An 18,865-nucleotide genomic window follows, 5' to 3' on the forward strand; every position below is an offset into this window, starting at 1 on the left:
CCCCTTGTCTCTGTCATCCACACTGACGAATTTTATTGGCTGCTGGTCTTCAATATGTAAATTTACAAAGTACAGGCATTTTTGTCATCTTTTGCCAACGCTATGGATAGGAAATGTTTTCTATGGTGTTGCGGGAAAGGTTTTCCTATGCAGAAATGGAGGGGCTTTTTGTTGCCTTTGGGACGATAGACGCTTTCCCACCCTAAGTGAGATGGGTGGCAGCTTCTTCCACCTGCCTGGGCTGCCCTTTGTGCTATTAAGACTATACTTTCAGGGATCATTTCTATAGTTCTTAACTGAGGAAATGTGTTCGAAAGTGTCTGGTCTTCGCTAACCACGAGGAAGAGTTGAAGTGTTCTCTTCTGAGCGTGAAGCAAGTGGACAGTGTTGCATTTATGCAGCTGCTGTCTGCTATTGATGACCGTTCCTCTCTCCCTTTCAGGAGGGTTGGAGGAAGGGAACACAAACTGAGTGGTTAGCTGCTTATTATTCTGGTGAAAAATAGAGACAGCTCCCCTGTTCTTAGGGTTGCTTGGTGTCTGTGCTGTCGATTATGTGGGTTCTGATTTGTTAGCTGTGCAAATCTCCACATGGACCAAACACCTTGCGTCGCCCCGGTAAACACAATTGGCCGTGGGCCCTTTTGTGCGCTGCCCTGGGGGACCCAAGCGACAAGTTCCGGCTGTTGCATGCTGGCCTACTTCCATTTCACAAAGGTTAAGCCATTCTGATTTGCCACTGTTTTCCATCTGGCGCAATCCTCGTGCTTCTGTGAAAACAACACTGTACTGCCCTTTTGGGGGATTTGAATCTGCCTATTCAGCTGGGTACTTTTCAGGTCCGACTCAAATGCTTGTCTGGCCAATGCGCGCAATACCCTTCCATCACATGCATTACGTTCTCATAAAAGTCACACCGCCATTGTTCACGTTGCCTCCCACTTATGCTTGCTCGAATTCCACTGCAAAGCTTCCCAGATATTGAATAACACTCATTGCCATCGTAATATGGCCACTCTGTTTACTGAGGCCAGCCTTGGCTGGGCCATGGGAGCCCCTTGTCTCTGTCATCCACACTGACGAATTTTATTGGCTGCTGGTCTTCAATATGTAAATTTACAAAGTACAGGCATTTTTGTCATCTTTTGCCAACGCTATGGATAGGAAATGTTTTCTATGGTGTTGCGGGAAAGGTTTTCCTATGCAGAAATGGAGGGGCTTTTTGTTGCCTTTGGGACGATAGACGCTTTCCCACCCTAAGTGAGATGGGTGGCAGCTTCTTCCACCTGCCTGGGCTGCCCTTTGTGCTATTAAGACTATACTTTCAGGGATCATTTCTATAGTTCTTAACTGAGGAAATGTGTTCGAAAGTGTCTGGTCTTCGCTAACCACGAGGAAGAGTTGAAGTGTTCTCTTCTGAGCGTGAAGCAAGTGGACAGTGTTGCATTTATGCAGCTGCTGTCTGCTATTGATGACCGTTCCTCTCTCCCTTTCAGGAGGGTTGGAGGAAGGGAACACAAACTGAGTGGTTAGCTGCTTATTATTCTGGTGAAAAATAGAGACAGCTCCCCTGTTCTTAGGGTTGCTTGGTGTCTGTGCTGTCGATTATGTGGGTTCTGATTTGTTAGCTGTGCAAATCTCCACATGGACCAAACACCTTGTGTCGCCCCGGTAAACACAATTGGCCGTGGGCCCTTTTGTGCGCTGCCCTGGGGGACCCAAGCGACAAGTTCCGGCTGTTGCATGCTGGCCTACTTCCATTTCACAAAGGTTAAGCCATTCTGATTTGCCACTGTTTTCCATCTGGCGCAATCCTCGTGCTTCTGTGAAAACAACACTGTACTGCCCCTTTGGGGGATTTGAATCTGCCTATTCAGCTGGGTACTTTTCAGGTCCGACTCAAATGCTTGTCTGGCCAATGCGCGCAATACCCTTCCATCACATGCATTACGTTCTCATAAAAGTCACACCGCCATTGTTAACGTTGCCTCCCACTTATGCTTGCTCGAATTCCACTGCAAAGCTTCCCAGATATTGAATAACACTCATTGCCATCGTAATATGGCCACTCTGTTTACTGAGGCCAGCCTTGGCTGGGCCATGGGAGCCCCTTGTCTCTGTCATCCACACTGACGAATTTTATTGGCTGCTGGTCTTCAATATGTAAATTTACAAAGTACAGGCATTTTTGTCATCTTTTGCCAACGCTATGGAAAGGAAAGGTTTTCTATGGGGTTGCGGGAAAGGTTTTCCTATGCAGAAATGGAGGGGCTTTTTGTTGCCTTTGGGACGATAGACGCTTTCCCACCCTAAGTGAGATGGGTGGCAGCTTCTTCCACCTGCCTGGGCTGCCCTTTGTGCTATTAAGACTATACTTTCAGGGATCATTTCTATAGTTCTTAACTGAGGAAATGTGTTCGAAAGTGTCTGGTCTTCGCTAACCACGAGGAAGAGTTGAAGTGTTCTCTTCTGAGCGTGAAGCAAGTGGACAGTGTTGCATTTATGCAGCTGCTGTCTGCTATTGATGACCGTTCCTCTCTCCCTTTCAGGAGGGTTGGAGGAAGGGAACACAAACTGAGTGGTTAGCTGCTTATTATTCTGGTGAAAAATAGAGACAGCTCCCCTGTTCTTAGGGTTGCTTGGTGTCTGTGCTGTCGATTATGTGGGTTCTGATTTGTTAGCTGTGCAAATCTCCACATGGACCAAACACCTTGCGTCGCCCCGGTAAACACAATTGGCCGTGGGCCCTTTTGTGCGCTGCCCTGGGGGACCCAAGCGACAAGTTCCGGCTGTTGCATGCTGGCCTACTTCCATTTCACAAAGGTTAAGCCATTCTGATTTGCCACTGTTTTCCATCTGGCGCAATCCTCGTGCTTCTGTGAAAACAACACTGTACTGCCCCTTTGGGGGATTTGAATCTGCCTATTCAGCTGGGTACTTTTCAGGTCCGACTCAAATGCTTGTCTGGCCAATGCGCGCAATACCCTTCCATCACATGCATTACGTTCTCATAAAAGTCACACCGCCATTGTTCACGTTGCCTCCCACTTATGCTTGCTTGAATTCCACTGCAAAGCTTCCCAGATATTGAATAACACTCATTGCCATCGTAATATGGCCACTCTGTTTACTGAGGCCAGCCTTGGCTGGGCCATGGGAGCCCCTTGTCTCTGTCATCCACACTGACGAATTTTATTGGCTGCTGGTCTTCAATATGTAAATTTACAAAGTACAGGCATTTTTGTCATCTTTTGCCAACGCTATGGATAGGAAATGTTTTCTATGGTGTTGCGGGAAAGGTTTTCCTATGCAGAAATGGAGGGGCTTTTTGTTGCCTTTGGGACGATAGACGCTTTCCCACCCTAAGTGAGATGGGTGGCAGCTTCTTCCACCTGCCTGGGCTGCCCTTTGTGCTATTAAGACTATACTTTCAGGGATCATTTCTATAGTTCTTAACTGAGGAAATGTGTTCGAAAGTGTCTGGTCTTCGCTAACCACGAGGAAGAGTTGAAGTGTTCTCTTCTGAGCGTGAAGCAAGTGGACAGTGTTGCATTTATGCAGCTGCTGTCTGCTATTGATGACCGTTCCTCTCTCCCTTTCAGGAGGGTTGGAGGAAGGGAACACAAACTGAGTGGTTAGCTGCTTATTATTCTGGTGAAAAATAGAGACAGCTCCCCTGTTCTTAGGGTTGCTTGGTGTCTGTGCTGTCGATTATGTGGGTTCTGATTTGTTAGCTGTGCAAATCTCCACATGGACCAAACACCTTGCGTCGCCCCGGTAAACACAATTGCCGTGGGCCCTTTTGTGCGCTGCCCTGGGGGACCCAAGCGACAAGTTCCGGCTGTTGCATGCTGGCCTACTTCCATTTCACAAAGGTTAAGCCATTCTGATTTGCCACTGTTTTTCAACTGGCGCAATCCTCGTGCTTCTGTGAAAACAACACTGTACTGCCTTTGAATCTGCCTATTCAGCTGGGTACTTTTCAGGTCCGACTCAAATGCTTGTCTGGCCAATGCGCGCAATACCCTTCCATCACATGCATTACGTTCTCATAAAAGTCACACCGCCATTGTTCACGTTGCCTCCCACTTATGCTTGCTCGAATTCCACTGCAAAGCTTCCCAGATATTGAATAACACTCATTGCCATCGTAATATGGCCACTCTGTTTACTGAGGCCAGCCTTGGCTGGGCCATGGGAGCCCCTTGTCTCTGTCATCCACACTGACGAATTTTATTGGCTGCTGGTCTTCAATATGTAAATTTACAAAGTACAGGCATTTTTGTCATCTTTTGCCAACGCTATGGATAGGAAATGTTTTCTATGGTGTTGCGGGAAAGGTTTTCCTATGCAGAAATGGAGGGGCTTTTTGTTGCCTTTGGGACGATAGACGCTTTCCCACCCTAAGTGAGATGGGTGGCAGCTTCTTCCACCTGCCTGGGCTGCCCTTTGTGCTATTAAGACTATACTTTCAGGGATCATTTCTATAGTTCTTAACTGAGGAAATGTGTTCGAAAGTGTCTGGTCTTCGCTAACCACGAGGAAGAGTTGAAGTGTTCTCTTCTGAGCGTGAAGCAAGTGAACAGTGTTGCATTTATGCAGCTGCTGTCTGCTATTGATGACCGTTCCTCTCTCCCTTTCAGGAGGGTTGGAGGAAGGGAACACAAACTGAGTGGTTAGCTGCTTATTATTCTGGTGAAAAATAGAGACAGCTCCCCTGTTCTTAGGGTTGCTTGGTGTCTGTGCTGTCGATTATGTGGGTTCTGATTTGTTAGCTGTGCAAATCTCCACATGGACCAAACACCTTGCGTCGCCCCGGTAAACACAATTGGCCGTGGGCCCTTTTGTGCGCTGCCCTGGGGGACCCAAGCGACAAGTTCCGGCTGTTGCATGCTGGCCTACTTCCATTTCACAAAGGTTAAGCCATTCTGATTTGCCACTGTTTTCCATCTGGCGCAATCCTCGTGCTTCTGTGAAAACAACACTGTACTGCCCCTTTGGGGGATTTGAATCTGCCTATTCAGCTGGGTACTTTTCAGGTCCGACTCAAATGCTTGTCTGGCCAATGCGCGCAATACCCTTCCATCACATGCATTACGTTCTCATAAAAGTCACACCGCCATTGTTCACGTTGCCTCCCACTTATGCTTGCTCGAATTCCACTGCAAAGCTTCCCAGATATTGAATAACACTCATTGCCATCGTAATATGGCCACTCTGTTTACTGAGGCCAGCCTTGGCTGGGCCATGGGAGCCCCTTGTCTCTGTCATCCACACTGACGAATTTTATTGGCTGCTGGTCTTCAATATGTAAATTTACAAAGTACAGGCATTTTTGTCATCTTTTGCCAACGCTATGGATAGGAAATGTTTTCTATGGTGTTGCGGGAAAGGTTTTCCTATGCAGAAATGGAGGGGCTTTTTGTTGCATTTGGGACGATAGACGCTTTCCCACCCTAAGTGAGATGGGTGGCAGCTTCTTCCACCTGCCTGGGCTGCCCTTTGTGCTATTAAGACTATACTTTCAGGGATCATTTCTATAGTTCTTAACTGAGGAAATGTGTTCGAAAGTGTCTGGTCTTCGCTAACCACGAGGAAGAGTTGAAGTGTTCTCTTCTGAGCGTGAAGCAAGTGGACAGTGTTGCATTTATGCAGCTGCTGTCTGCTATTGATGACCGTTCCTCTCTCCCTTTCAGGAGGGTTGGAGGAAGGGAACACAAACTGAGTGGTTAGCTGCTTATTATTCTGGTGAAAAATAGAGACAGCTCCCCTGTTCTTAGGGTTGCTTGGTGTCTGTGCTGTCGATTATGTGGGTTCTGATTTGTTAGCTGTGCAAATCTCCACATGGACCAAACACCTTGCGTCGCCCCGGTAAACACAATTGCCGTGGGCCCTTTTGTGCGCTGCCCTGGGGGACCCAAGCGACAAGTTCCGGCTGTTGCATGCTGGCCTACTTCCATTTCACAAAGGTTAAGCCATTCTGATTTGCCACTGTTTTTCATCTGGCGCAATCCTCGTGCTTCTGTGAAAACAACACTGTACTGCCTTTGAATCTGCCTATTCAGCTGGGTACTTTTCAGGTCCGACTCAAATGCTTGTCTGGCCAATGCGCGCAATACCCTTCCATCACATGCATTACGTTCTCATAAAAGTCACACCGCCATTGTTCACGTTGCCTCCCACTTATGCTTGCTCGAATTCCACTGCAAAGCTTCCCAGATATTGAATAACACTCATTGCCATCGTAATATGGCCACTCTGTTTACTGAGGCCAGCCTTGGCTGGGCCATGGGAGCCCCTTGTCTCTGTCATCCACACTGACGAATTTTATTGGCTGCTGGTCTTCAATATGTAAATTTACAAAGTACAGGCATTTTTGTCATCTTTTGCCAACGCTATGGATAGGAAATGTTTTCTATGGTGTTGCGGGAAAGGTTTTCCTATGCAGAAATGGAGGGGCTTTTTGTTGCCTTTGGGACGATAGACGCTTTCACACCCTAAGTGAGATGGGTGGCAGCTTCTTCCACCTGCCTGGGCTGCCCTTTGTGCTATTAAGACTATACTTTCAGGGATCATTTCTATAGTTCTTAACTGAGGAAATGTGTTCGAAAGTGTCTGGTCTTCGCTAACCACGAGGAAGAGTTGAAGTGTTCTCTTCTGAGCGTGAAGCAAGTGGACAGTGTTGCATTTATGCAGCTGCTGTCTGCTATTGATGACCGTTCCTCTCTCCCTTTCAGGAGGGTTGGAGGAAGGGAACACAAACTGAGTGGTTAGCTGCTTATTATTCTGGTGAAAAATAGAGACAGCTCCCCTGTTCTTAGGGTTGCTTGGTGTCTGTGCTGTCGATTATGTGGGTTCTGATTTGTTAGCTGTGCAAATCTCCACATGGACCAAACACCTTGCGTCGCCCCGGTAAACACAATTGGCCATGGGCCCTTTTGTGCGCTGCCCTGGGGGACCCAAGCGACAAGTTCCGGCTGTTGCATGCTGGCCTACTTCCATTTCACAAAGGTTAAGCCATTCTGATTTGCCACTGTTTTCCATCTGGCGCAATCCTCGTGCTTCTGTGAAAACAACACTGTACTGCCTTTGAATCTGCCTATTCAGCTGGGTACTTTTCAGGTCCGACTCAAATGCTTGTCTGGCCAATGCGCGCAATACCCTTCCATCACATGCATTACGTTCTCATAAAAGTCACACCGCCATTGTTCACGTTGCCTCCCACTTATGCTTGCTCGAATTCCACTGCAAAGCTTCCCAGATATTGAATAACACTCATTGCCATCGTAATATGGCCACTCTGTTTACTGAGGCCAGCCTTGGCTGGGCCATGGGAGCCCCTTGTCTCTGTCATCCACACTGACGAATTTTATTGGCTGCTGGTCTTCAATATGTAAATTTACAAAGTACAGGCATTTTTGTCATCTTTTGCCAACGCTATGGATAGGAAATGTTTTCTATGGTGTTGCGGGAAAGGTTTTCCTATGCAGAAATGGAGGGGCTTTTTGTTGCATTTGGGACGATAGACGCTTTCCCACCCTAAGTGAGATGGGTGGCAGCTTCTTCCACCTGCCTGGGCTGCCCTTTGTGCTATTAAGACTATACTTTCAGGGATCATTTCTATAGTTCTTAACTGAGGAAATGTGTTCGAAAGTGTCTGGTCTTCGCTAACCACGAGGAAGAGTTGAAGTGTTCTCTTCTGAGCGTGAAGCAAGTGGACAGTGTTGCATTTATGCAGCTGCTGTCTGCTATTGATGACCGTTCCTCTCTCCCTTTCAGGAGGGTTGGAGGAAGGGAACACAAACTGAGTGGTTAGCTGCTTATTATTCTGGTGAAAAATAGAGACAGCTCCCCTGTTCTTAGGGTTGCTTGGTGTCTGTGCTGTCGATTATGTGGGTTCTGATTTGTTAGCTGTGCAAATCTCCACATGGACCAAACACCTTGTGTCGCCCCGGTAAACACAATTGGCCGTGGGCCCTTTTGTGCGCTGCCCTGGGGGACCCAAGCGACAAGTTCCGGCTGTTGCATGCTGGCCTACTTCCATTTCACAAAGGTTAAGCCATTCTGATTTGCCACTGTTTTCCATCTGGCGCAATCCTCGTGCTTCTGTGAAAACAACACTGTACTGCCCCTTTGGGGGATTTGAATCTGCCTATTCAGCTGGGTACTTTTCAGGTCCGACTCAAATGCTTGTCTGGCCAATGCGCGCAATACCCTTCCATCACATGCATTACGTTCTCATAAAAGTCACACCGCCATTGTTAACGTTGCCTCCCACTTATGCTTGCTCGAATTCCACTGCAAAGCTTCCCAGATATTGAATAACACTCATTGCCATCGTAATATGGCCACTCTGTTTACTGAGGCCAGCCTTGGCTGGGCCATGGGAGCCCCTTGTCTCTGTCATCCACACTGACGAATTTTATTGGCTGCTGGTCTTCAATATGTAAATTTACAAAGTACAGGCATTTTTGTCATCTTTTGCCAACGCTATGGATAGGAAATGTTTTCTATGGTGTTGCGGGAAAGGTTTTCCTATGCAGAAATGGAGGGGCTTTTTGTTGCCTTTGGGACGATAGACGCTTTCCCACCCTAAGTGAGATGGGTGGCAGCTTCTTCCACCTGCCTGGGCTGCCCTTTGTGCTATTAAGACTATACTTTCAGGGATCATTTCTATAGTTCTTAACTGAGGAAATGTGTTCGAAAGTGTCTGGTCTTCGCTAACCACGAGGAAGAGTTGAAGTGTTCTCTTCTGAGCGTGAAGCAAGTGGACAGTGTTGCATTTATGCAGCTGCTGTCTGCTATTGATGACCGTTCCTCTCTCCCTTTCAGGAGGGTTGGAGGAAGGGAACACAAACTGAGTGGTTAGCTGCTTATTATTCTGGTGAAAAATAGAGACAGCTCCCCTGTTCTTAGGGTTGCTTGGTGTCTGTGCTGTCGATTATGTGGGTTCTGATTTGTTAGCTGTGCAAATCTCCACATGGACCAAACACCTTGCGTCGCCCCGGTAAACACAATTGGCCGTGGGCCCTTTTGTGCGCTGCCCTGGGGGACCCAAGCGACAAGTTCCGGCTGTTGCATGCTGGCCTACTTCCATTTCACAAAGGTTAAGCCATTCTGATTTGCCACTGTTTTCCATCTGGCGCAATCCTCGTGCTTCTGTGAAAACAACACTGTACTGCCCTTTTGGGGGATTTGAATCTGCCTATTCAGCTGGGTACTTTTCAGGTCCGACTCAAATGCTTGTCTGGCCAATGCGCGCAATACCCTTCCATCACATGCATTACGTTCTCATAAAAGTCACACCGCCATTGTTCACGTTGCCTCCCACTTATGCTTGCTCGAATTCCACTGCAAAGCTTCCCAGATATTGAATAACACTCATTGCCATCGTAATATGGCCACTCTGTTTACTGAGGCCAGCCTTGGCTGGGCCATGGGAGCCCCTTGTCTCTGTCATCCACACTGACGAATTTTATTGGCTGCTGGTCTTCAATATGTAAATTTACAAAGTACAGGCATTTTTGTCATCTTTTGCCAACGCTATGGATAGGAAATGTTTTCTATGGTGTTGCGGGAAAGGTTTTCCTATGCAGAAATGGAGGGGCTTTTTGTTGCCTTTGGGACGATAGACGCTTTCCCACCCTAAGTGAGATGGGTGGCAGCTTCTTCCACCTGCCTGGGCTGCCCTTTGTGCTATTAAGACTATACTTTCAGGGATCATTTCTATAGTTCTTAACTGAGGAAATGTGTTCGAAAGTGTCTGGTCTTCGCTAACCACGAGGAAGAGTTGAAGTGTTCTCTTCTGAGCGTGAAGCAAGTGAACAGTGTTGCATTTATGCAGCTGCTGTCTGCTATTGATGACCGTTCCTCTCTCCCTTTCAGGAGGGTTGGAGGAAGGGAACACAAACTGAGTGGTTAGCTGCTTATTATTCTGGTGAAAAATAGAGACAGCTCCCCTGTTCTTACGGTTGCTTGGTGTCTGTGCTGTCGATTATGTGGGTTCTGATTTGTTAGCTGTGCAAATCTCCACATGGACCAAACACCTTGCGTCGCCCCGGTAAACACAATTGGCCGTGGGCCCTTTTGTGCGCTGCCCTGGGGGACCCAAGCGACAAGTTCCGGCTGTTGCATGCTGGCCTACTTCCATTTCACAAAGGTTAAGCCATTCTGATTTGCCACTGTTTTCCATCTGGCGCAATCCTCGTGCTTCTGTGAAAACAACACTGTACTGCCCCTTTGGGGGATTTGAATCTGCCTATTCAGCTGGGTACTTTTCAGGTCCGACTCAAATGCTTGTCTGGCCAATGCGCGCAATACCCTTCCATCACATGCATTACGTTCTCATAAAAGTCACACCGCCATTGTTCACGTTGCCTCCCACTTATGCTTGCTCGAATTCCACTGCAAAGCTTCCCAGATATTGAATAACACTCATTGCCATCGTAATATGGCCACTCTGTTTACTGAGGCCAGCCTTGGCTGGGCCATGGGAGCCCCTTGTCTCTGTCATCCACACTGACGAATTTTATTGGCTACTGGTCTTCAATATGTAAATTTACAAAGTACAGGCATTTTTGTCATCTTTTGCCAACGCTATGGATAGGAAATGTTTTCTATGGTGTTGCGGGAAAGGTTTTCCTATGCAGAAATGGAGGGGCTTTTTGTTGCATTTGGGACGATAGACGCTTTCCCACCCTAAGTGAGATGGGTGGCAGCTTCTTCCACCTGCCTGGGCTGCCCTTTGTGCTATTAAGACTATACTTTCAGGGATCATTTCTATAGTTCTTAACTGAGGAAATGTGTTCGAAAGTGTCTGGTCTTCGCTAACCACGAGGAAGAGTTGAAGTGTTCTCTTCTGAGCGTGAAGCAAGTGGACAGTGTTGCATTTATGCAGCTGCTGTCTGCTATTGATGACCGTTCCTCTCTCCCTTTCAGGAGGGTTGGAGGAAGGGAACACAAACTGAGTGGTTAGCTGCTTATTATTCTGGTGAAAAATAGAGACAGCTCCCCTGTTCTTAGGGTTGATTGGTGTCTGTGCTGTCGATTATGTGGGTTCTGATTTGTTAGCTGTGCAAATCTCCACATGGACCAAACACCTTGCGTCGCCCCGGTAAACACAATTGCCGTGGGCCCTTTTGTGCGCTGCCCTGGGGGACCCAAGCGACAAGTTCCGGCTGTTGCATGCTGGCCTACTTCCATTTCACAAAGGTTAAGCCATTCTGATTTGCCACTGTTTTTCATCTGGCGCAATCCTCGTGCTTCTGTGAAAACAACACTGTACTGCCTTTGAATCTGCCTATTCAGCTGGGTACTTTTCAGGTCCGACTCAAATGCTTGTCTGGCCAATGCGCGCAATACCCTTCCATCACATGCATTACGTTCTCATAAAAGTCACACCGCCATTGTTCACGTTGCCTCCCACTTATGCTTGCTCGAATTCCACTGCAAAGCTTCCCAGATATTGAATAACACTCATTGCCATCGTAATATGGCCACTCTGTTTACTGAGGCCAGCCTTGGCTGGGCCATGGGAGCCCCTTGTCTCTGTCATCCACACTGACGAATTTTATTGGCTGCTGGTCTTCAATATGTAAATTTACAAAGTACAGGCATTTTTGTCATCTTTTGCCAACGCTATGGATAGGAAATGTTTTCTATGGTGTTGCGGGAAAGGTTTTCCTATGCAGAAATGGAGGGGCTTTTTGTTGCCTTTGGGACGATAGACGCTTTCCCACCCTAAGTGAGATGGGTGGCAGCTTCTTCCACCTGCCTGGGCTGCCCTTTGTGCTATTAAGACTATACTTTCAGGGATCATTTCTATAGTTCTTAACTGAGGAAATGTGTTCGAAAGTGTCTGGTCTTCGCTAACCACGAGGAAGAGTTGAAGTGTTCTCTTCTGAGCGTGAAGCAAGTGGACAGTGTTGCATTTATGCAGCTGCTGTCTGCTATTGATGACCGTTCCTCTCTCCCTTTCAGGAGGGTTGGAGGAAGGGAACACAAACTGAGTGGTTAGCTGCTTATTATTCTGGTGAAAAATAGAGACAGCTCCCCTGTTCTTAGGGTTGCTTGGTGTCTGTGCTGTCGATTATGTGGGTTCTGATTTGTTAGCTGTGCAAATCTCCACATGGACCAAACACCTTGTGTCGCCCCGGTAAACACAATTGGCCGTGGGCCCTTTTGTGCGCTGCCCTGGGGGACCCAAGCGACAAGTTCCGGCTGTTGCATGCTGGCCTACTTCCATTTCACAAAGGTTAAGCCATTCTGATTTGCCACTGTTTTCCATCTGGCGCAATCCTCGTGCTTCTGTGAAAACAACACTGTACTGCCCCTTTGGGGGATTTGAATCTGCCTATTCAGCTGGGTACTTTTCAGGTCCGACTCAAATGCTTGTCTGGCCAATGCGCGCAATACCCTTCCATCACATGCATTACGTTCTCATAAAAGTCACACCGCCATTGTTAACGTTGCCTCCCACTTATGCTTGCTCGAATTCCACTGCAAAGCTTCCCAGATATTGAATAACACTCATTGCCATCGTAATATGGCCACTCTGTTTACTGAGGCCAGCCTTGGCTGGGCCATGGGAGCCCCTTGTCTCTGTCATCCACACTGACGAATTTTATTGGCTGCTGGTCTTCAATATGTAAATTTACAAAGTACAGGCATTTTTGTCATCTTTTGCCAACGCTATGGAAAGGAAAGGTTTTCTATGGGGTTGCGGGAAAGGTTTTCCTATGCAGAAATGGAGGGGCTTTTTGTTGCCTTTGGGACGATAGACGCTTTCCCACCCTAAGTGAGATTGGTGGCAGCTTCTTCCACCTGCCTGGGCTGCCCTTTGTGCTATTAAGACTATACTTTCAGGGATCATTTCTATAGTTCTTAACTGAGGAAATGTGTTCGAAAGTGTCTGGTCTTCGCTAACCACGAGGAAGAGTTGAAGTGTTCTCTTCTGAGCGTGAAGCAAGTGGACAGTGTTGCATTTATGCAGCTGCTGTCTGCTATTGATGACCGTTCCTCTCTCCCTTTCAGGAGGGTTGGAGGAAGGGAACACAAACTGAGTGGTTAGCTGCTTATTATTCTGGTGAAAAATAGAGACAGCTCCCCTGTTCTTAGGGTTGCTTGGTGTCTGTGCTGTCGATTATGTGGGTTCTGATTTGTTAGCTGTGCAAATCTCCACATGGACCAAACACCTTGCGTCGCCCCGGTAAACACAATTGCCGTGGGCCCTTTTGTGCGCTGCCCTGGGGGACCCAAGCGACAAGTTCCGGCTGTTGCATGCTGGCCTACTTCCATTTCACAAAGGTTAAGCCATTCTGATTTGCCACTGTTTTTCATCTGGCGCAATCCTCGTGCTTCTGTGAAAACAACACTGTACTGCCTTTGAATCTGCCTATTCAGCTGGGTACTTTTCAGGTCCGACTCAAATGCTTGTCTGGCCAATGCGCGCAATACCCTTCCATCACATGCATTACGTTCTCATAAAAGTCACACCGCCATTGTTCACGTTGCCTCCCACTTATGCTTGCTCGAATTCCACTGCAAAGCTTCCCAGATATTGAATAACACTCATTGCCATCGTAATATGGCCACTCTGTTTACTGAGGCCAGCCTTGGCTGGGCCATGGGAGCCCCTTGTCTCTGTCATCCACACTGACGAATTTTATTGGCTGCTGGTCTTCAATATGTAAATTTACAAAGTACAGGCATTTTTGTCATCTTTTGCCAACGCTATGGATAGGAAATGTTTTCTATGGTGTTGCGGGAAAGGTTTTCCTATGCAGAAATGGAGGGGCTTTTTGTTGCCTTTGGGACGATAGACGCTTTCCCACCCTAAGTGAGATGGGTGGCAGCTTCTTCCACCTGCCTGGGCTGCCCTTTGTGCTATTAAGACTATACTTTCAGGGATCATTTCTATAGTTCTTAACTGAGGAAATGTGTTCGAAAGTGTCTGGTCTTCGCTAACCACGAGGAAGAGTTGAAGTGTTCTCTTCTGAGCGTGAAGCAAGTGGACAGTGTTGCATTTATGCAGCTGCTGTCTGCTATTGATGACCGTTCCTCTCTCCCTTTCAGGAGGGTTGGAGGAAGGGAACACAAACTGAGTGGTTAGCTGCTTATTATTCTGGTGAAAAATAGAGACAGCTCCCCTGTTCTTAGGGTTGCTTGGTGTCTGTGCTGTCGATTATGTGGGTTCTGATTTGTTAGCTGTGCAAATCTCCACATGGACCAAACACCTTGCGTCGCCCCGGTAAACACAATTGGCCGTGGGCCCTTTTGTGCGCTGCCCTGGGGGACCCAAGCGACAAGTTCCGGCTGTTGCATGCTGGCCTACTTCCATTTCACAAAGGTTAAGCCATTCTGATTTGCCACTGTTTTCCATCTGGCGCAATCCTCGTGCTTCTGTGAAAACAACACTGTACTGCCCTTTTGGGGGATTTGAATCTGCCTATTCAGCTGGGTACTTTTCAGGTCCGACTCAAATGCTTGTCTGGCCAATGCGCGCAATACCCTTCCATCACATGCATTACGTTCTCATAAAAGTCACACCGCCATTGTTCACGTTGCCTCCCACTTATGCTTGCTCGAATTCCACTGCAAAGCTTCCCAGATATTGAATAACACTCATTGCCATCGTAATATGGCCACTCTGTTTACTGAGGCCAGCCTTGGCTGGGCCATGGGAGCCCCTTGTCTCTGTCATCCACACTGACGAATTTTATTGGCTGCTGGTCTTCAATATGTAAATTTACAAAGTACAGGCATTTTTGTCATCTTTTGCCAACGCTATGGATAGGAAATGTTTTCTATGGTGTTGCGGGAAAGGTTTTCCTATGCAGAAATGGAGGGGCTTTTTGTTGCCTTTGGGACGATAGACGCTTTCCCACCCTAAGTGAGATGGGTGGCAGCTTCTTCCACCTGCCTGGGCTGCCCTTTGTGCTATTAAGACTATACTTTCAGGGATCATTTCTATAGTTCTTAACTGAGGAAATGTGTTCGAAAGTGTCTGGTCTTCGCTAACCACGAGGAAGAGTTGAAGTGTTCTCTTCTGAGCGTGAAGCAAGTGAACAGTGTTGCATTTATGCAGCTGCTGTCTGCTATTGATGACCGTTCCTCTCTCCCTTTCAGGAGGGTTGGAGGAAGGGAACACAAACTGAGTGGTTAGCTGCTTATTATTCTGGTGAAAAATAGAGACAGCTCCCCTGTTCTTAGGGTTGATTGGTGTCTGTGCTGTCGATTATGTGGGTTCTGATTTGTTAGCTGTGCAAATCTCCACATGGACCAAACACCTTGCGTCGCCCCGGTAAACACAATTGGCCGTGGGCCCTTTTGTGCGCTGCCCTGGGGGACCCAAGCGACAAGTTCCGGCTGTTGCATGCTGGCCTACTTCCATTTCACAAAGGTTAAGCCATTCTGATTTGCCACTGTTTTCCATCTGGCGCAATCCTCGTGCTTCTGTGAAAACAACACTGTACTGCCCCTTTGGGGGATTTGAATCTGCCTATTCAGCTGGGTACTTTTCAGGTCCGACTCAAATGCTTGTCTGGCCAATGCGCGCAATACCCTTCCATCACATGCATTACGTTCTCATAAAAGTCACACCGCCATTGTTCACGTTGCCTCCCACTTATGCTTGCTCGAATTCCACTGCAAAGCTTCCCAGATATTGAATAACACTCATTGCCATCGTAATATGGCCACTCTGTTTACTGAGGCCAGCCTTGGCTGGGCCATGGGAGCCCCTTGTCTCTGTCATCCACACTGACGAATTTTATTGGCTACTGGTCTTCAATATGTAAATTTACAAAGTACAGGCATTTTTGTCATCTTTTGCCAACGCTATGGATAGGAAATGTTTTCTATGGTGTTGCGGGAAAGGTTTTCCTATGCAGAAATGGAGGGGCTTTTTGTTGCATTTGGGACGATAGACGCTTTCCCACCCTAAGTGAGATGGGTGGCAGCTTCTTCCACCTGCCTGGGCTGCCCTTTGTGCTATTAAGACTATACTTTCAGGGATCATTTCTATAGTTCTTAACTGAGGAAATGTGTTCGAAAGTGTCTGGTCTTCGCTAACCACGAGGAAGAGTTGAAGTGTTCTCTTCTGAGCGTGAAGCAAGTGGACAGTGTTGCATTTATGCAGCTGCTGTCTGCTATTGATGACCGTTCCTCTCTCCCTTTCAGGAGGGTTGGAGGAAGGGAACACAAACTGAGTGGTTAGCTGCTTATTATTCTGGTGAAAAATAGAGACAGCTCCCCTGTTCTTAGGGTTGATTGGTGTCTGTGCTGTCGATTATGTGGGTTCTGATTTGTTAGCTGTGCAAATCTCCACATGGACCAAACACCTTGCGTCGCCCCGGTAAACACAATTGCCGTGGGCCCTTTTGTGCGCTGCCCTGGGGGACCCAAGCGACAAGTTCCGGCTGTTGCATGCTGGCCTACTTCCATTTCACAAAGGTTAAGCCATTCTGATTTGCCACTGTTTTTCATCTGGCGCAATCCTCGTGCTTCTGTGAAAACAACACTGTACTGCCCCTTTGGGGGATTTGAATCTGCCTATTCAGCTGGGTACTTTTCAGGTCCGACTCAAATGCTTGTCTGGCCAATGCGCGCAATACCCTTCCATCACATGCATTACGTTCTCATAAAAGTCACACCGCCATTGTTCACGTTGCCTCCCACTTATGCTTGCTCGAATTCCACTGCAAAGCTTCCCAGATATTGAATAACACTCATTGCCATCGTAATATGGCCACTCTGTTTACTGAGGCCAGCCTTGGCTGGGCCATGGGAGCCCCTTGTCTCTGTCATCCACACTGACGAATTTTATTGGCTGCTGGTCTTCAATATGTAAATTTACAAAGTACAGGCATTTTTGTCATCTTTTGCCAACGCTATGGATAGGAAATGTTTTCTATGGGGTTGCGGGAAAGGTTTTCCTATGCAGAAATGGAGGGGCTTTTTGTTGCCTTTGGGACGATAGACGCTTTCCCACCCTAAGTGAGATTGGTGGCAGCTTCTTCCACCTGCCTGGGCTGCCCTTTGTGCTATTAAGACTATACTTTCAGGGATCATTTCTATAGTTCTTAACTGAGGAAATGTGTTCGAAAGTGTCTGGTCTTCGCTAACCACGAGGAAGAGTTGAAGTGTTCTCTTCTGAGCGTGAAGCAAGTGGACAGTGTTGCATTTATGCAGCTGCTGTCTGCTATTGATGACCGTTCCTCTCTCCCTTTCAGGAGGGTTGGAGGAAGGGAACACAAACTGAGTGGTTAGCTGCTTATTATTCTGGTGAAAAATAGAGACAGCTCCCCTGTTCTTAGGGTTGCTTGGTGTCTGTGCTGTCGATTATGTGGGTTCTGATTTGTTAGCTGTGCAAATCTCCACATGGACCAAACACCTTGCGTCGCCCCGGTAAACACAATTGCCGTGGGCCCTTTTGTGCGCTGCCCTGGGGGACCCAAGCGACAAGTTCCGGCTGTTGCATGCTGGCCTACTTCCATTTCACAAAGGTTAAGCCATTCTGATTTGCCACTGTTTTTCATCTGGCGCAATCCTCGTGCTTCTGTGAAAACAACACTGTACTGCCTTTGAATCTGCCTATTCAGCTGGGTACTTTTCAGGTCCGACTCAAATGCTTGTCTGGCCAATGCGCGCAATACCCTTCCATCACATGCATTACGTTCTCATAAAAGTCACACCGCCATTGTTCACGTTGCCTCCCACTTATGCTTGCTCGAATTCCACTGCAAAGCTTCCCAGATATTGAATAACACTCATTGCCATCGTAATATGGCCACTCTGTTTACTGAGGCCAGCCTTGGCTGGGCCATGGGAGCCCCTTGTCTCTGTCATCCACACTGACGAATTTTATTGGCTGCTGGTCTTCAATATGTAAATTTACAAAGTACAGGCATTTTTGTCATCTTTTGCCAACGCTATGGATAGGAAATGTTTTCTATGGGGTTGCGGGAAAGGTTTTCCTATGCAGAAATGGAGGGGCTTTTTGTTGCCTTTGGGACGATAGACGCTTTCCCACCCTAAGTGAGATTGGTGGCAGCTTCTTCCACCTGCCTGGGCTGCCCTTTGTGCTATTAAGACTATACTTTCAGGGATCATTTCTATAGTTCTTAACTGAGGAAATGTGTTCGAAAGTGTCTGGTCTTCGCTAACCACGAGGAAGAGTTGAAGTGTTCTCTTCTGAGCGTGAAGCAAGTGGACAGTGTTGCATTTATGCAGCTGCTGTCTGCTATTGATGACCGTTCCTCTCTCCCTTTCAGGAGGGTTGGAGGAAGGGAACACAAACTGAGTGGTTAGCTGCTTATTATTCTGGTGAAAAATAGAGACAGCTCCCCTGTTCTTAGGGTTGCTTGGTGTCTGTGCTGTCGATTATGTGGGTTCTGATTTGTTAGCTGTGCAAATCTCCACATGGACCAAACACCTTGCGTCGCCCCGGTAAACACAATTGCCGTGGGCCCTTTTGTGCGCTGCCCTGGGGGACCCAAGCGACAAGTTCCGGCTGTTGCATGCTGGCCTACTTCCATTTCACAAAGGTTAAGCCATTCTGATTTGCCACTGTTTTTCATCTGGCGCAATCCTCGTGCTTCTGTGAAAACAACACTGTACTGCCTTTGAATCTGCCTATTCAGCTGGGTACTTTTCAGGTCCGACTCAAATGCTTGTCTGGCCAATGCGCGCAATACCCTTCCATCACATGCATTACGTTCTCATAAAAGTCACACCGCCATTGTTCACGTTGCCTCCCACTTATGCTTGCTCGAATTCCACTGCAAAGCTTCCCAGATATTGAATAACACTCATTGCCATCGTAATATGGCCACTCTGTTTACTGAGGCCAGCCTTGGCTGGGCCAT

The 18,865-nt window shown here is 47.5% G+C and overlaps 18 non-coding genes across 18 annotated transcripts; all 18 read left to right on the top strand.

Annotated features, from left to right (window-relative positions):
- Positions 1–258: 258 nt before the first annotated feature.
- LOC138491041 (small nucleolar RNA U3) lies at positions 259–476 on the top strand. The gene has a single exon (XR_011275916.1). It is a non-coding gene; the product is annotated as a small nucleolar RNA U3 (small nucleolar RNA).
- An 835-nt stretch (positions 477–1,311) lies between these two features.
- Positions 1,312–1,529, top strand: LOC138491044 (small nucleolar RNA U3). Its single transcript, XR_011275918.1, has one exon. It is a non-coding gene; the product is annotated as a small nucleolar RNA U3 (small nucleolar RNA).
- Positions 1,530–2,364: 835 nt separating this feature from the next.
- Positions 2,365–2,582, top strand: LOC138491045 (small nucleolar RNA U3). Its single transcript, XR_011275919.1, has one exon. It is a non-coding gene; the product is annotated as a small nucleolar RNA U3 (small nucleolar RNA).
- Positions 2,583–3,417: 835 nt separating this feature from the next.
- LOC138491046 (small nucleolar RNA U3) lies at positions 3,418–3,635 on the top strand. The gene has a single exon (XR_011275920.1). It is a non-coding gene; the product is annotated as a small nucleolar RNA U3 (small nucleolar RNA).
- An 823-nt stretch (positions 3,636–4,458) lies between these two features.
- Positions 4,459–4,676, top strand: LOC138490687 (small nucleolar RNA U3). The gene has a single exon (XR_011275605.1). It is a non-coding gene; the product is annotated as a small nucleolar RNA U3 (small nucleolar RNA).
- Positions 4,677–5,511: 835 nt separating this feature from the next.
- Positions 5,512–5,729, top strand: LOC138491047 (small nucleolar RNA U3). Its single transcript, XR_011275921.1, has one exon. It is a non-coding gene; the product is annotated as a small nucleolar RNA U3 (small nucleolar RNA).
- Positions 5,730–6,552: 823 nt separating this feature from the next.
- Positions 6,553–6,770, top strand: LOC138491048 (small nucleolar RNA U3). The gene has a single exon (XR_011275922.1). It is a non-coding gene; the product is annotated as a small nucleolar RNA U3 (small nucleolar RNA).
- An 824-nt stretch (positions 6,771–7,594) lies between these two features.
- On the top strand, positions 7,595–7,812 carry LOC138491049 (small nucleolar RNA U3). Its single transcript, XR_011275923.1, has one exon. It is a non-coding gene; the product is annotated as a small nucleolar RNA U3 (small nucleolar RNA).
- An 835-nt stretch (positions 7,813–8,647) lies between these two features.
- Positions 8,648–8,865, top strand: LOC138491050 (small nucleolar RNA U3). The gene has a single exon (XR_011275924.1). It is a non-coding gene; the product is annotated as a small nucleolar RNA U3 (small nucleolar RNA).
- An 835-nt stretch (positions 8,866–9,700) lies between these two features.
- LOC138490688 (small nucleolar RNA U3) lies at positions 9,701–9,918 on the top strand. Its single transcript, XR_011275606.1, has one exon. It is a non-coding gene; the product is annotated as a small nucleolar RNA U3 (small nucleolar RNA).
- Positions 9,919–10,753: 835 nt separating this feature from the next.
- Positions 10,754–10,971, top strand: LOC138491051 (small nucleolar RNA U3). The gene has a single exon (XR_011275925.1). It is a non-coding gene; the product is annotated as a small nucleolar RNA U3 (small nucleolar RNA).
- An 823-nt stretch (positions 10,972–11,794) lies between these two features.
- On the top strand, positions 11,795–12,012 carry LOC138491052 (small nucleolar RNA U3). The gene has a single exon (XR_011275926.1). It is a non-coding gene; the product is annotated as a small nucleolar RNA U3 (small nucleolar RNA).
- Positions 12,013–12,847: 835 nt separating this feature from the next.
- Positions 12,848–13,065, top strand: LOC138491053 (small nucleolar RNA U3). The gene has a single exon (XR_011275927.1). It is a non-coding gene; the product is annotated as a small nucleolar RNA U3 (small nucleolar RNA).
- An 823-nt stretch (positions 13,066–13,888) lies between these two features.
- On the top strand, positions 13,889–14,106 carry LOC138491056 (small nucleolar RNA U3). Its single transcript, XR_011275929.1, has one exon. It is a non-coding gene; the product is annotated as a small nucleolar RNA U3 (small nucleolar RNA).
- Positions 14,107–14,941: 835 nt separating this feature from the next.
- Positions 14,942–15,159, top strand: LOC138490689 (small nucleolar RNA U3). Its single transcript, XR_011275607.1, has one exon. It is a non-coding gene; the product is annotated as a small nucleolar RNA U3 (small nucleolar RNA).
- Positions 15,160–15,994: 835 nt separating this feature from the next.
- LOC138491057 (small nucleolar RNA U3) lies at positions 15,995–16,212 on the top strand. Its single transcript, XR_011275930.1, has one exon. It is a non-coding gene; the product is annotated as a small nucleolar RNA U3 (small nucleolar RNA).
- An 834-nt stretch (positions 16,213–17,046) lies between these two features.
- Positions 17,047–17,264, top strand: LOC138491058 (small nucleolar RNA U3). Its single transcript, XR_011275931.1, has one exon. It is a non-coding gene; the product is annotated as a small nucleolar RNA U3 (small nucleolar RNA).
- An 823-nt stretch (positions 17,265–18,087) lies between these two features.
- On the top strand, positions 18,088–18,305 carry LOC138491059 (small nucleolar RNA U3). Its single transcript, XR_011275932.1, has one exon. It is a non-coding gene; the product is annotated as a small nucleolar RNA U3 (small nucleolar RNA).
- The last annotated feature ends 560 nt before the right edge of the window (positions 18,306–18,865 follow it).

Source organism: Ambystoma mexicanum, chromosome 9, assembly GCF_040938575.1.
Source record: "Ambystoma mexicanum isolate Mex_15411 chromosome 9, UKY_AmexF1_1, whole genome shotgun sequence".
NCBI lineage: Eukaryota > Metazoa > Chordata > Amphibia > Caudata > Ambystomatidae > Ambystoma > Ambystoma mexicanum.